This window comes from Eumetopias jubatus, unplaced genomic scaffold (assembly GCF_037043125.1).
Source record: "Eumetopias jubatus isolate StellerSeaLion01/CBP00866 unplaced genomic scaffold, mEumJub1_p1.0 scaffold_4, whole genome shotgun sequence".
Taxonomy (NCBI): Eukaryota; Metazoa; Chordata; class Mammalia; order Carnivora; family Otariidae; genus Eumetopias; species Eumetopias jubatus.
Window position 1 is genome coordinate 16,143,892 of NW_028274810.1, and position 16,211 is coordinate 16,160,102.

A 16,211-nucleotide genomic window follows, 5' to 3' on the forward strand; every position below is an offset into this window, starting at 1 on the left:
TTGGTTTCTTTAGTGATATATTTGGATTCCTTTCTCTCTTTTTATTTTTTGCATATCTATTACTGGTTTTTGATTTGTGGTTACCATTAGGTTTGTATATAACATCTTCTGCATATAGCAGTCTATATTAAATTGATGGTCCCTTGAGATTGCATCCTTTCTTTACTCCTCTCCCCCTCATGCTTTAGATATATGGTGTCATAATTAACATCTTTTTTTTTTTTTTGTGAATCCCTTAACTGATTGTTATAGATATACTTACTTTTACTGCTTCTGTCTGTCCTGCTTTTCATGTTCCTGCTTCTGGTCTTTCCTTTCCAGTCAAAGAGTCCCATTAACATTTCTTGTGAGGCTGGTTTAGTGGTGATGAATTTCTTTAACCTTTGTTTGTCTGGGAAATTCTTAATCTTTCCTTTTATTCTGAATGATAACCTTGCTGGATTGAGTATTCTTGTGTGCAGGTTTTTTCTTTCAGCACTTTGAATGTATAATACTGCTCCTTTCTGGTCTGCAAAGGTTCTGCTGGCAAATTAGCTGATAGCCTTATGGGGTTTCCCTTGTATGTAACTGTTTTCTGTTCTCTTGCTGCTTTTAAATTCTTTCTTTATTACTATTTTCCCCTTTTAATTACTGTGTGTCTTGATGTAGACCTCCTTTGGTTGATTGTTTTGGGTCTCTCTGTGCCTCCTGGATCTGTATTTCTGTTTCCTTCCCCAGATTCAGGAAGTTTTCAGCCATTATTTCTTCAAATAAAATGTCTGCCCCCTTTCTCTCTCTTCTTCTGGGATCCTTATAATGTGAATGTTATTATGCTTGATGGTGTTGATGAGTTCCCTAAGTCTACTTTCATTTTTTATTATTATTTTTCTCTCTCCTTTTTGACTTGATTCCTTTCCATTACTTTGTCCTTCAGGTTGCTGATCTGTTCTTCCTCTCATCTACTGTTTATTCTATCTAGTGTATTTTAAATTTCAGTTATTAAGTTCTTCATCCCTTCTTTTTTTAATGTTTTCTGTCTCTTTGTTAATAGTCTCACTGAGGTCTTCTCTTTTCTCAAGTCCAGTGCTTATCTTTATGACCATTTCTTTAAGTTCTCTATCAGGCATATTATCTCCATTTCATATACCTCTTTTCTGTGATTTTGTCTCATTCTTTCATTTGGGATATATTCCTGTCTCCTCATTTTGACTTACTTTCTGTGTCTGTTTCTGTATGTTAAGTAATTCAGCTATGTCTCCTGCTCTTGAAAGTAGTGGCCTTCTGAAGAAGATGTCCTGTAATGTCCTGCAGTGCAATGTTCCCTCTTTGCCAGAACCATTCCTTAAGGGAGTCTGCTATGTGTAATTCATGTGATCTTCTGTTATGGCTGAGCCATTTTTTTCTTCAGTCTAGTCATCTGCAATGGCTGTCTTTGCCTGTTGTAGACAGGGTTTGGTCTTTTTGTTGTTGTGGGCCAGTCTGGGGCTGCCTTGGGCTTAAGTTGAGTTAGACAAGGTGTTTTCCAGAGATGTAGTAATACTGAACTGCTGGGTGCTTTCCCTGTGTTGTCCTCTGAGAAGCTTTTGTTGGTGGGCAGGGCCTGCATTCAGACCAGATGTCTGCCCCCATCCTACTGCTGGGGCCGTAGTTGGTTTCATATGTGTGGTTATCTTCCCTTTTCCCCAAGGCATGAGTCACTTTGGAGTGGTGCTGGCCTCTTTTGGAGCTGTTTGCACACTGCTAGGCTTATGGCACTGTTTTGAATGGGCTCAGATCAAGGGACTATTGGAGTGGGCAAGTCCACAGAAGAATGTGGGGGTGGGGACTGTGGTTCCAGCAAGGTCTGGGCAGATCCACTGTGGGAGGGCACCTGCAGTCTCAGGGGACTGAGGCAGGCCTGGTTATGGGGACAGATATGTAGGAGTCTGTGGGAGTGGGATGCACAGTGTTAGCAAGGTTTGCACAGGTCTGCTCTGTAGGGGACCTGGAGCTGATGCCTGCCTGGAGGGGATGTGTTCACAGGAGAATGCATGGGGGGGGGCACTGTTAGCAAGTTAGCACTCTGTAGTGGGTGTTGGCACTGTGCTGGTTTCCACCTGTGTCTGTGTGTCTTTACTGGGGGGGTGATGGGGCGAAATGGTGCTCACCAGGTCCTTTGTTCCTGGAGAAGTCTCCCAACATTCCCTGCCCCTCTAGCACATACGCTGATTTAGTAAACAAATATCCCTCCCATATACTCCAGGCGTTTTTCAAACTGCTGCTTCTATGCTGTATCTCCACGTCGTTGTTTGTTGTGTTGTCTCTCTAAAGGCAGGGACTCAGCTTCCTTTGGCTTTCCTGGATCTCCTAGAGCTAAGCCGCTGTTTTTTTAAAATTCTAGGTGGTCGGCCCTGCTGATTGTAAGAACTCACAAAATTTGGCCCCTTTGATTTTCAAAGCCAAATATTACAGGAATTTGTCTTCCTCATGTGGGATTCCTGTGCCTGGGGTACCTGGCTTGAGGCTCTGTTTTTTTCCCCTCTCCTGGTCACATTGCCCCTTTGTCCCTGGACAGTCCTGTAGTCCATTTAAGTCCCAACCATGTCGCCCCCATTCCTACTCTCTTTGATGAGTCCCTTCTCTCCATTTACTTGTGGAGAGCCTATTCTGCCAGCTTCCGGTGTTTTCTGGGTTATTTACACTGATGTGGGTGTTTTCCAGTTGTATTTGTGGGACAAAGTGAGCTTAGAATCCTCCTCCTACTCCTCCATCTTCCCTGGAAGTCTCCCTCCTGTAACTCTTATTTTTGATAGATACTGGAGTTCCTGGTGATACCATCCAAAATTCCGTCAATCTTTTTTCTTATATTTTCCCTGTGTGTATATATATATATATATACACACACACACACACACATGTGTAGTTGTTTGTGAAATCCTAACATCAGTTTCTTAGGACACTAAATTTGGGGGTGGGGGTTTGTAAGAGCTTCTTTTTTTATTTTGGGTTCCTTATCTGAGTCACAGTATAATAGCTATGGTTAAAATCTTATAATTTAGACAAAAAGAAAACAGAGCTGAATTCATACACTCTATCTTCCTATGAAGTTAAATTAAGAAATTTAGTAAAAGCATTTAAACACTGTATTTGTAAGCTATTCCTATGGAAAACTAAAATATTCCAGGGAAGAATAGGAAAATATATAGATATACAGTTGTTAAAAATACAGTATAACCTAAGATTGTTTTCTCTTTTTAATTCCATAATAATGGGTGAGCTCTGTAGCCTACAATTTGTTGTAATGCTCTGGGTTAGATAACTGATCAATGACCTTACAACATTTTTTCACATTCAGGTTTTAAAAACTAATTTGGCCGTGAGTAGAACTGGACAGTACCCTGGGATTTTGGATTGTGCCAGGAAGATCTGGAAGCTTGAAAGAGCTACTGGCTTTTACAAAGGCTATGTTCCTAGTCTTCTGGCTGTCAAACCATATGTAGGCATAGATTTTACTATTTATGAGGTGAGTTTGTTTCCATTATGGACTTAAAAACAGATTTATTAGATCTGAAATTATAATACAACTTAAAAATTTTTATCAAATTATACATTTAAGGCAGAGTCAGTAGAGAACACAGTTTTTACAGTTTGTTTTACTGGCTCCTCTTCCTCAAGATTACATGTAGTTTTCTATGAGTATTGACCTCAACCTCCCCTCTTCTCTCCTTGCACACAACCCACTGTCCTTCGATGACTCCATCTATTGCTGGGTTTCAATATAGCTGGATTTCCACTTACTTGCAGATCTGTTTTTTAACCTCTCTTCTGATCTCCAGACCACCAAGGAGATTGCATAACACTGTTTTTTATTCCACTTTTTCTGGCATATGATTTGGCTCATGTTATTCTTGTTCTGGGCTTCCTTGTGGATAATTTCTGGTAATGATAATTATCTATTCCAAATCAATTAAAGTCACTTGATTTCTCAAAAAAATAATAGTAAGGGGGGAGGAGGAGTTAAGATGGTGGAGTAGTAGGGGGTCCTGAGCTTTCCTTATCCCTAGCTTGATCGACATCAAATCATTTTGAACAACTAGGAAACTGATCTGAGGATTAAGAAAACAATCTGCACAACTGGAGGGAGAGAACATGGCAGATGTGAAGTTCGGAGCCATGAATTGGGGGAGAGAAAAGCTGCTGCGCCATGAAGGGGAGGGAGCTCTTTTCACAGAGTGAAGTCAGGGAGAGAGGGAAAGAGCGGGAGAGAGAATAGTGCATAGGGTTCGCACAATATGTTGCAGTGAAGGGATCCCCTGGGTGGCACTGGGAGAGAAAGCCCCCCTTCCTGGAGTACATTTGGAAGAGAGTTTTTGCTTCTCCAAGGACAAAGGGCCCACTGGGAGCCTTCGAGCAGCTCTTCAGCAGCAGGGGACAGAGGCGCACACAGAGGGCAGATAACCTGGTGGAAGCTTTTTGCTGTGCATCAGCATAGACTCCAGCCACATGCACATACCGTTCAACTGCTTTTTTGGGACAGCACGGTGCCGGGTGCAATGCCAGGCTCTCCTCTGGGGGAGGGGAGCGGTCTGTGCCTTGCCAGGACCTTTAAGATTTGGAGTTTTGAATCCCAGCTATTCGCCAGAGATAAAACACGCCTGAACTGGCCTGCCAACAGCTCAGGCACAGACAGGTTGAGGGCAGGGATCTAATGAAAGCCTGGGACACAGGAGAGGAGATGATTGTTCGCTTTTCTGTGAGGGCCTCCTACACTGGAAGGCCATGAGTACCCCTCCCTGGGGATGAGAGGGCAGGGTGACCCCATCTTCCACACATGCCCCCACCAGCACAGTGGGACTTCAGAAAGAAACACAGTGCCTCCAGTGGAGGCTGGAGTCCCTTATACCAAACCCCGCCCCCTGCATCTGGCAGGGGCATCTTTAAGAAGGCCTGTCTGACTGTGAGACAGAGCAACGGGCCTCTCCCTCAGAAGATCAACACAGGCTCCCCTCATGTACCAGGTCTACTGATCATAGAGTGCTCCAAAGTCTCAGTTTCAATTCTGGTGAAAATAGGATCAGGCTTTCTTTTTTATTTTTAATATATTTATTTTATTTTATTTTTCTTCTTTTTTCCTTGGAATCAGGCTTAAGGTTTTTGTTCTTTGTTGGTTTGTTTGTTTACTTTTCTCATTTTTTGGATCAGGCTTTTATTTTCTTTTCTTTTTTTCCTTCTTACTTTCTTATTCCTTGGAATCAGGCTTATGGTTTTTGTTTGTCTGTTTCCTTCCTTTTTTGTTCCTTTTCCTTTTTTCTTGGATCAGACTTTTTATTCTTTATTTTTTTAAGTCAGGCTTATCTTAACAAACAGATCAAAGCACACTTAGTTAAACGTCCAAACACACCCCAGTCTAATTAAAGAACCATAGGGTATCGGAATGGATAAGAAAAAACAAGACCCGGGCACCTGGGTGGCTCAGTTGGTTAAGCGACTGCCTTCGGCTCAGGTCATGATCCTGGAATCCCGGGATCGAGTCCCACATCGGGCTCCCTGCTCAGCAGGGAATCTGCTTCTCCCTCTGACCCTCCCCCCTCTCATACTCTCTCTCTCTCTCATTCTCTCTCTCAAATAAATAAATAAATAATCTTTAAATCTTAAAAAAAAAAAAAAAACAAGACTCATCGATATGCTGCTTACAAGAGACTCATTTTAGACCCAAAGGACCTCCAGATTGAAAGTGAAGGGGTGGAGAACCATCTCATGCTAATGGACATCAAAAGAAAGCTGGAGTAGCCATACTAATATCAGACAAACTAGATTTTAAACCAAAGACCGTAGTAAGAGATGAAGGGCACTATATCATAGGAAAGGGGTCTATCCAACAGGAAGGTCTAACAATTGTAAATATTTATGTCCCCAACTTGGGAGCAGCCAAATATATAAATCAATTATTAACAAACTTAAACTCATTGATAATAATACAAATAGTAGGGGACTTTAAAATTCCACTCACTGCCATGGACAGATCCTCTAAGCAGAAAAATCAATAAGGAAACGATGTCTTTGAATGACACACTGGATCAGATGAACTTCACAGATATATTCAGAACATATCCTAAAGCAGCAGAATACACATTCTTTTTGAGTGCACATGGAACATTCTCCAGATTAGATCACATACTGGGTCACAAGTCAGGCCTCAACCAGTACAAAAAATTGAGATCATACCATGCATATTTTCAGACCACAATGCTATGAAACTTGAAGTCAACCACAAGAAAAAATTTGGAAAGACCACAAATACATGGAGGTTAAAGAGCATCCTGCTAAAGAAATGAATGGGTCAACCAGAAAATTAAAGAAGAAATAGAGAAATGCATGGAAGCAAATGAAAATGAAAACATGACAGTCCAAATCTTTCAGACGTAGCAAAGGTGGTCATAAGAGGGAAGGATATAGCAATACAGGCATTCCTCAAGAAGCAAGAAAAGTCTCAAGTACATAACCTAACCTTACACCTAAAGGAGCTGGAAAAAAGAAGAGCAAATAAAGCCTAAGACCAGCAGAAGAAGGGAAATAATTAAGATTAGAGCAGAAATAAATGATAAAGAAATTAAAAAAAAAACCAGTAGAACAGATCAACGAAACTAGGGGCTGGTTCTGTGAAAGAATTAACAAAATTGATAAACCCCTAGCCAGACTTACCAAAAAGAAAAAAGAAAGGACCCAAATAAATAAAACCACAAATGAAAGAGAAGAGATCACAACCAACACCACAGAAATACAAACAATTATAAGAGAATATTATGAGCAATTATATGCCAACAAATTGGGTAATCTGGAAGAAATGGATAAATGCCTAGAAACATATAAACTACCACAACTGACACAGGAAGAAATACAAAATTTGAACAGACCTATAACCAGCAAAGAAATTGAATCAATAATAAAAAATCTCCCAACAAACAAGAGTCCAGGGCCAGATGGCTTCTCAGGGAAATTCTGTCAAACATCTCAAGAAGAATTAATACCTATTCTTCTGAAGCTATTCCAGAAAATAGAAATGGAAGGAAAACTTCCAAACTCATTCTATGAGGCCAGCATTACCTTGATTCCAAAACCAGACAACGACCCCACTAAAAAGGAGAATTTCAGACCAATATCCCTGATGAACATGGATGCAAAATTTCTCAACAAGACACTAGCTAATCAAATCCAACAGTACATTAAAAGGATTATTCACCATGATGAAGTGGAATTGATTCCTGGGCTACAGGGGTGGTTCAACACTCACAAATCAATCAACGTGATACACCACATTAATAAAAGAAAGGATAAGAACTATATGATCCTCTCAATAGATGTAGAAAAAGCATTTGACAAAATACAGCAATATTTCTTGATTAAAAATGCTCAAGAAAGTAGGGATAGAAGGAACATAGCTCAACATCATCAAGGTCATATATGAAAGGCCCACAGCTAATATCATTCTCAATGGGCAAAAACTGAGAGCTTTTTTCCCCCAAAGGTCAGGAATAGGGATGTCCACTCCTACCACTGTTGTTCCACGTAGTACTAGAAGTCCTAGCCTCAGCAATCAGACAACAAAAAGAAATAAAAGGATTCCAAAGCAGCAAGGAAGAAGTCAAATCTTCACTTTTCACAGATGACATGCTACTCCAAGTAGAAAACCTGAAAGACTCCACCAAAAAATTGCTAGAACTGATACAGGAATTCAGCAGGATATAAAATCAATGTACAGAAATCTGTTGCGTATCTATACACTAATAATGAAGCAGCAGAGAGAGAAATCAAGGAGTCAATCCCATTTATGGTTGCATCAAAAACCGTGAGATACCTAGGAATAAACCTAACCAAAGAGGCAAAAGATCCCTACTCAGAAAACTATAGAACACTTATGAAAGAAACCGAAGAAGACACAAAGAAGTGGAAAAACATTCCATGCTCATGGATTGGAAGAACAAATATTCTTAAAATGTCTATACTACCCAAAGTACACATTCTACACATTCAATGCAATCCCTCTTGATATAATGGCAGCATTTTTCACAGAGGTAGAACAAACAATTCTAAAATTTGTATGAAACTGGAAAAGACCCCACATAGCCAAAGTAATGCTGAAAAAGAAAGCAGGAAGCATCACAATCCCAGACTTCAAGCTGTATTACAAAGCTATAATCATCAATACAGTATGGTACTGACACAAATACAGACATATAGATCAATGGAACAGAATAGAGAGTCCAGAAATGGACCCTCAACTCTATGGTCAACAAATCTTCAAAAAAGCAAGTAAGAACATCCAGTGGAAAAAAGACAGTCTCCTCAATAAAAGGTACTGGAAAACTGGACAGTGACATGCAGAAGAATGAAACTATACCATACACAAAAATAAATTCAAAATGGATGAAAGACCTAATGTAAGACAGGAAACCATCAAAAGAGGAGAAAACAGGCAGCAACATCTTTGACATTAGCCAGAGCAGCTTCTTACTAGACACATCTCTGGAGGCAAGGGAAACAAAAGCAAAAATGAACTATTGGGATCTCATCAAGATAAAAGGCTTCTGTTAGGTGAGGGAAACAATCAACAAAACTAAGAGGCAACTGACAGAATGGGAGAAGATATTTACAAATGACATATCGGATAAAAGGCTAGTATCCAGAATCTATAAAGAACTCATCAAACTCAACACCCAAAAAACCAAATAATCCGATAAAGACATGGGCAGAAGACATGAATAGACACTTTTCCAAAGAAGACATCCAGATGGCTAACAGACACATGAATAAAAATGCTCAACATCCCCAATCATCAGGGAAATACAAATCAAAATCACACTGAGATACAACCTCACACCTGTTAGAATGGCTAAAATTAACAACTGAGGAAACAATAGATGTTGGTGAGGATGTGGAGAAAGGGGAGTCCTTTTGCACTGTTAGTGGGAATGCAAACTGGTGCAGCCACTCTGGAAAACAGTATGGAGTTTCCTCAAAAAGTTAAAAATAGAAATATCCTATGACCCAGCAATTGCACTACTAGGTATTTATCCAAAGGGCATAAAACTGCTGATTTGAAGGGGCACATGCACCCCAATGGGTTAAAACAGCACTATCAACAATAGCCAAATTATGGAGAGAGCCCAAATGTCCATTGACTGATGAATGGATGAATGGATAAAGATGTGGGTGGCTCAGTTGGTTAGGCATCTGCCTTTGGCTTGAGTTGTGGGCCCAGGGTCCTGGGATTGAGCCCCACATCAGGCTTCCCACTCAGTGGGGAGTCTGCTTCTTCCTCTTTCTCTACCCCTCCACACTACTCATGCTCTCTGTCTCTCTCTTCTCAAATAAATAAATAAAATCTTTTTTTTTAGTTCTGTTCTTGGGGAGCTCAACATTCTTTCACTGGGAGACAGACAATAAACTATTTAAACATATAATGCCTTAGTGATAAGGGTTATAGAGAAAAACAGAACAGGAAAGGAGACTAGGTAGTGTTAGGGACTGAAATTTTCGATATCAAGGTCTGGGAAGGTCTTTCTGAGAAGGTGACTTTTGAGTAAAGATCTGAGGAAATTGAGAGGGTGAGCCATGCATAAATCTACAGGGAGAACATTTAGGGTGGGAGCATGTCCATGTGCTGGAGTGGAGTGAACCAGAAGAGGTTAGTAGATGAGGTCAGAGAACGAGTGGGGGCCAGATTTAGCAGAGCCTTGCAGACCATCGAAAGTACTTTAACTTTTATTCTAGATGAAATAGGAAAACACTGGAGAGTTTTGAGCAGAGGAATGCCATATCTGACAAGTTTTTTTTTTCATTATTATAACAGCTTTATTGAGATATAATTCACATACCATGTAATTCACCATTTTAAAGGACAGTTCGGTACTTTTTGTAACCATCATTACAGTTTAATTTGAGAACGTTTTCATCACTCCAAAAAGAAACCCTGTACTTACTAGCACTCACTTCCCTTTCTCATTTCTCCTGCTCCGTGGCAACCACTAACCTTTTTGTCTCTATAGATTTGTCTTACCAGGACATTTCTTATAAATGGACTCTTACAATAATGTGGTCTTTTGTGATTGTCTTTTTTCAGTCACCATAATATTTTCAAGATTCATCCATGTTGTAGCATGTATCAGTATTTCCTTCTTTTTTATTGCTGAACATTATTCCATTATATGGATATGCCACCTTTTATTTGTCCATTCATCAGTTGATGGATATTTGGGTTGTTTCTACCTTTTGGTTATTATGAATAATGCTGGTATGAAATTGAGTACAAGTTCGCGTGTGGACAAATGTTTTCATTCTCTTGGGTATATATCTAGGAGTAGAATTGCTGTAACATTTGTTAACCCTATGTTTAATCTTTTGAAGAACTACCAAACTATTTTCTAAAGTGGTAAGACCATTTTACATTTCCACCAGCAGTGAACGAGGGTTCCAAGTTCTCCACATCCTTGTCAACACTTGTTATCATCCATCATTTTTATTATTGTCATCTTAGTGGATATGAAGTGGTAGTGTTGCCCATTTTTAACTGGTTTGTTTTTTTTTATTGTTGACTTGTAGGAGTTCTTTTTATATATTGGATATAATAAGTCCCTTATCAGATATACAGTTTGGAAATATTTTCTTCCATTCCATGGGTTGTCTTTTATTTTCTTTATGGTGTCCATTGAAACACAAAAATTTTTAATTTTGATTAATCTAATTTATTTATTTTTGTCTTTTGTCATTTGTGCATTTGGTGTCATATCTAAGAAACCATCACCTAATACAAGATCATGGAAAATTTACTCCTATGTTTTCTTCTAAGAGTTTTGTAGTTTTAGTTCTTATAATTAGGTCTATGATATATTTTTAATTTTTGTATCTGGTGTTAGGCAGGGGTCCAACTACATTCTTTTTGGATGTGGATATCCAGTTAACTGGAAGAGAGCCAACTGAAAACTTTTAATTTGTTGAAAAAACTATTTTCCCCAATGGATTGTCTTGGCACCCTTGTTGAATCAATTGCCCATAAATGAAAGTGTTTATTTCTGGACTCCTGACTTTTACTCCATTGATCTGTATATCTATCCTTATGTACACACTGGCTTGGTTGTTGGAGCTCTGTAGTAATTTTTGAAACCAGAAAATGTTAATTATCTAACTTTGTTCTTCTTTTCTAAGCATTATTTTGGCTATTCTGGGTCCCCTTACATTTTCATATGAATTTTAAGATCAGCTAGTGTCAGAAGTTTTAGGACAATGGAGAATGTAGTTGTTCCCCTGAAATAATGATGTTGGTATGTTTGGAGAGTATATGGTCAAGGAAAATATGGTATCATTTGAGGGAAAAATTAAAGGTCCACTTAAGATTTTATGATCATGAATTTGAAATGAGACCAATCAGCATAGGTGTGTGTTTTCTCAGCCATGTCTAGCTATATTCTGAATTATTTTCATAACATGAAATCACCATTTACCCTTACCACTCTTATTCTCTGTAAGTAGAAAATTTTCCAAAGGCTATATGATTTGTGATGACATTATTGCTCTTATGGCTATTTAATGTATTCTTTTGTTTATAATTTTTCTGTTTTAATATCTAACACAATAAATAATATTGATAGATATAACCTATAGAAACAAAACTTTTTGGTGTTCTCAATAACTCTTAAGAGTGTAAAGGAGTCCTGAAACAAAGATATTGCTGTTAGAGGAAATGCAGTTTGACACAGTAAGCTTCCCTAAAGATTAGGCAATCAGAGCTCTCATAGTTGAGTGGATAGTGAGTTCCCATCACGAAGGTTCTCTGATCGCTGGTTGTTTGTACACCTCTGAATAATTCTAATTGCTAGGATGGTGCTTAGGTAAGGAGGTAATATTTAGATAATTTGAGCCCTGGAAATATTGGGGGGAGGGCTTTATTAACTTTAACTGCATTAAATTACACTAAAAATTGGCAGTTCAAAAATGTCCTATGGCTCTTATTACTTTGTCCTGGATTACTGCATTCTGCATTTTATCTTCTTTGCTATAATGTAACAAAAAAGATAGAAAGGAGTGTATGCCTATAGCAAGAAAAGATACTAGCATTTTGTTATTTTGTTTTTTTCTTAATAGTTATTAAAATATATTATTACTTTGTTCTCTGCCAGCTTTTGAAGACTTGTTGGCTAAACACTGATACAGAAGACCCTGGGTTGCTGACTTTGATGGGTTGTAATGCCTTCTCTAACTTTTGTGGTCAGTTTTGCAGCTACCCCCTGCACCTAGTGAGAACTCGCAGGTTCAAGGTGAGTTTTTGTGAGAAGGATGGCAGTGTAAAAAGCTCTATGGATTTAGGAACTTTTTTTTTTTTTAACTTTCTCTTCTGAAGAATGTCTAAGAATCCTCCTCATTTCCATCATTCAGTGCTGCTTCTTTTAAAAAGGCAAAATTAGGAAATTCTTCTTATATGAATGGGAATGGTGCTATTTATTTACTGCCTTGGGTGGTAGAATGAATGTTTTCACACTAAAGGGGGCCATCTTTGTGACCTAGAGTTCGTTCATAAGACTGTGATAACTAAGGATTCAAAATTTAGATACCTATCTAAATGACTGTTAAAAGTCTTTTGCAAGCTGAGATGCAGTGATTCTGTTTCACTTAAAAATAACTCAATAAAATACCTGCTGATCATTAGGAAAAATTATTGTTGAATTTAGAAAAGAAAGATTCTTTCAATTTATTTACACATATATACACCCATGAAACTACCAATTATATCAAGACAGTACATTTCCAGCACCCCAGAAGGCTCCTTCATACCCTTCCCAATCAATAAACACCCTCACCCCAAGGTAAATATTATTCTGACTTTAACCATTTATTAGTTTCTTTTCTTTTCTTTCTTTTTTTTTTTTAGAGAGAGCGAGAGATCATGTGGGCAGGGGGGAAGGCCAGAGGGAGAGAGAGAGAGAGAATCTTAAGCAGGCTTAACTCTCAGTGCAGAGCCCCAGGTGGGGCTCAATCTCATGACCCTGAGATCATGACCTGAACTGAAATCAAGAGTTGGACACTTAACCGACTGAGCCACTAAGGTGTCCCTGGTTTGACTATTCTTGAAAACTATGTACTATTTGGAGAGTCATCTTTGTTTACTGCATATAATTATTTTCTTTGCTCATGTGAATACCCCACTTAATCCATTATAATATGTTAAAGTTTATTTTATTTTTTAAATTGAAGTATAGTTGACATGCATTATTATATTAGTTTCAGGTGCACAACATAGTGATTTTACATTTATATCCATTATAAAATGCTCACCACAATAAGTATAGTTATCCATTATACTATGGAAAACATAAACACTTATTTCTCTCAGATATATATATATAGATATATATAGATAGATAGATAGATATCTATATATATAGAAACACACATACCAGGAGAAGAATTTTTAGGTTATAGGGTAAATATTCAGTTTTAGTAGATACTGCCAAATTGGTTTTCCATAGTGTTTATTTCAGTTTAAACTATAAGAGCAATGTATGAGTTCCAGTTGATCTACATCTTTGTTAACACTTGTTATTGTCAGTCTTTTAATTTAGATATTCTGATAGTTGTGCAATAAAATCTCACTGTGGCTTTAATTTACATTTCTAAATGACTAATAATATTGAATACCTTTAATGCTTATCATTTTATTTTTAATTTTATTTTTTTAATGACACATTTATTTCAAGATCTAACAAGTATCCCTACTAAACTGAGATTTGATGTTACAGACTTCTGTTATTTTTTAAATTTAAATTCAATTAATTAACATACAATGTATTGTTTCAGGGATACAAGTTTGTGATTCATCAGTCTTATATAATACCCAGTGCTAACACATACCCTCCCCAATGTCCTTCACCCAGTGCCCCATCCCCCCACCCCTCTCCCCTCCAGCAACCCTCAGTTTGTTTCCTAAGATTAAGTGTCTCTTATGGTTTGTCTCCCTCTCTGGTTTCGTCTTGTTTAATTTTTCCCTCTCTTCTCCTATGATCCTCTGCTTTGTTTCTTAAATTCCACATATCAGTGAGATCATATGATAATTATCTTTCTCTGATTGACTTACTTCGCTTAGTATAATACCCTCTAGTTTCATCCATGTCGTTGCAAATGGCAAGATTTCATTTTCTGATGGCTGTGTAATATTCCATTATATATATATATATATATATATATGTATATATATATATATATATATATATATATATATACAGTACATCTTCTTTATCATTCATCTGTTGATGGACATCTGGGCTCTTTCTATAGTTTGGCTATTGTGGACATTGCTGTTATAAACATTGGGGTGCAGGTGCCCCTTTGGATCACTACATTTGTATTTTGGGGTAGATACCTAGTACTGCAATTGCTGGGTTGTAGGGTAGCTCTATTTTCAACTTTTTGAGGAACCTCCATACTGTTTTCCAGGGTGCCTGCACCAGCTTGCATTCCCACCAAGAGTGTAGGAAGGTTCCCTTTTCTCCGTATCCTTGCCAACATCTGTCATTTCTGACGTTCATTTTAGGCATTCTGACTGGTATGAGGTGGTATTTCATTGTGGTTTTGATTTGGATTTCCTTGATGCCAAGTGATGTTGAGCACTTTTTCATGTGTCTGTTGGCCATCTGGATGTCTTCTTTGGAGAAATGTCTGTTCACGTCTTCTGCCCATTTCTTGATTGGATTATTTGTTCTTTGGGTGTTGAGTTTGATAAGTTCTTTATAGATTTTGGATACTAGCCCTTTATCTGATACGTCATTTGCAAATACCTTTTCCCATTCTGTCGGTTGTCTTTTTTTGTCTTTTGTTTTGTTGATTATTTCCTTTGCTGTGCAAAAGCTTTTTACCTTGACGAAGTCCCAATGGTTCATTTTTGCCTTTGTTTCCCTTGTCTTTGGAGACGTGTCTAGCAAGAAGTTGCTGTGGCTTAATGCTTATTTTAAAGATTTGATTTATTTATTTTAGAGAGAGAAAAAGAGAGAGGATGAGTTGGGGGAGGGGCAGAAAGAGAGAGGGAGAGAGAATCCCAAGCAGACTCCGTGCTGAGTGCAGAGCCTAACATCAGGCTCAATCTCCAACCCTGAGATAATGACCGGAGCTGAAGTCAAAAGTTAGATGCTCAACTGATGAGCCACCCAGGAGCCCCATTTTTTTTTTTTTTTTTTGATTTGATACGTACACAGCCATGGCTTCTGTGAATAACAAAAGTTTGGTTTCTTCCTTTCCAGCTTTTATACTTTTTACCTCCTTTACTTGTCTCATGTCACTTTTTAGGAGCTCCAGTACAATGCTATAATGATAATGGTAAGAGTGGACATCTTTATCTCATTCCTACTCAGAAGAAAATTATTCCAATATTTTACCATTGAGTATGATGTTGCTTTAGGTTTTTGGAATGTACCCTTTGTGAGATTAAGGAAGTTCTCTTCTGTTCTAGTTTGTGGAAAGTGTTTTTTAAATCATGAATAGGTGTTGAATTTTATTAAGTGCCTTTTTTCTGCATCATAATAATATTATTATTTTCTCCTTTTTTTCTATGAATGAGTGACTTTGAAATGTTAAAACCACCTTGAAATCATGGAATAAACTTCACTTGGTCATGTTGTGTTACCATTTTATATAAGACTGGATTTGATTGATACTATTTTGAGTAGGATTTTTATATTATATTCATGAGAATTTTTGGTTGTAATTTTCCTTCCTATAATGTTCTTGTCAGGTTTTTGTATTAACGTTACATTGGCCCCATAAAGATAGTTAGAAAATATTCCCTCTTTCTCTAGTCTTCAGAAGAATTTGTGTACATCTAGAATTATTTTTTCCTTAAATATTTGGGAGAACTCACCAGTAAAGCCAATTTTGCCTGGATATTTTTGGTGGAAGGTTTTTTTTCTTTCTTTCTGTATTTTAATAACAGATTCGAGTTCTTTAAAAGGTATGGATTGTTCAGGTTTCCTATTTCTTCTTCTATCAGTTTTGAGGTATTGTGTTTTTCAAAGAATTGTCCATTTCATCTAAATATTTAAACTTAATAGCATAAGGTCATTGATAGTGTCCTTTTAATATGCCTTTAATAATGACTTTTAATAATGACTGTAGGTTTTACAGTGATGTCTCCTTTTTATTTTCTGATATTAGCAATTTGTTATTTTTCTTTTTCTTAATCAGTTTCTTTGGGGTTTATCAATTTTATTCTT

At 37.6% G+C, this 16,211-nt stretch overlaps 1 pseudogene; it reads left to right on the plus strand.

Annotated features, from left to right (window-relative positions):
- LOC114208093 (mitochondrial adenyl nucleotide antiporter SLC25A24-like) overlaps nucleotides 1-16,211 on the plus strand; it is a 66,275-nt pseudogene that overhangs the window by 28,813 nt on the left and 21,251 nt on the right.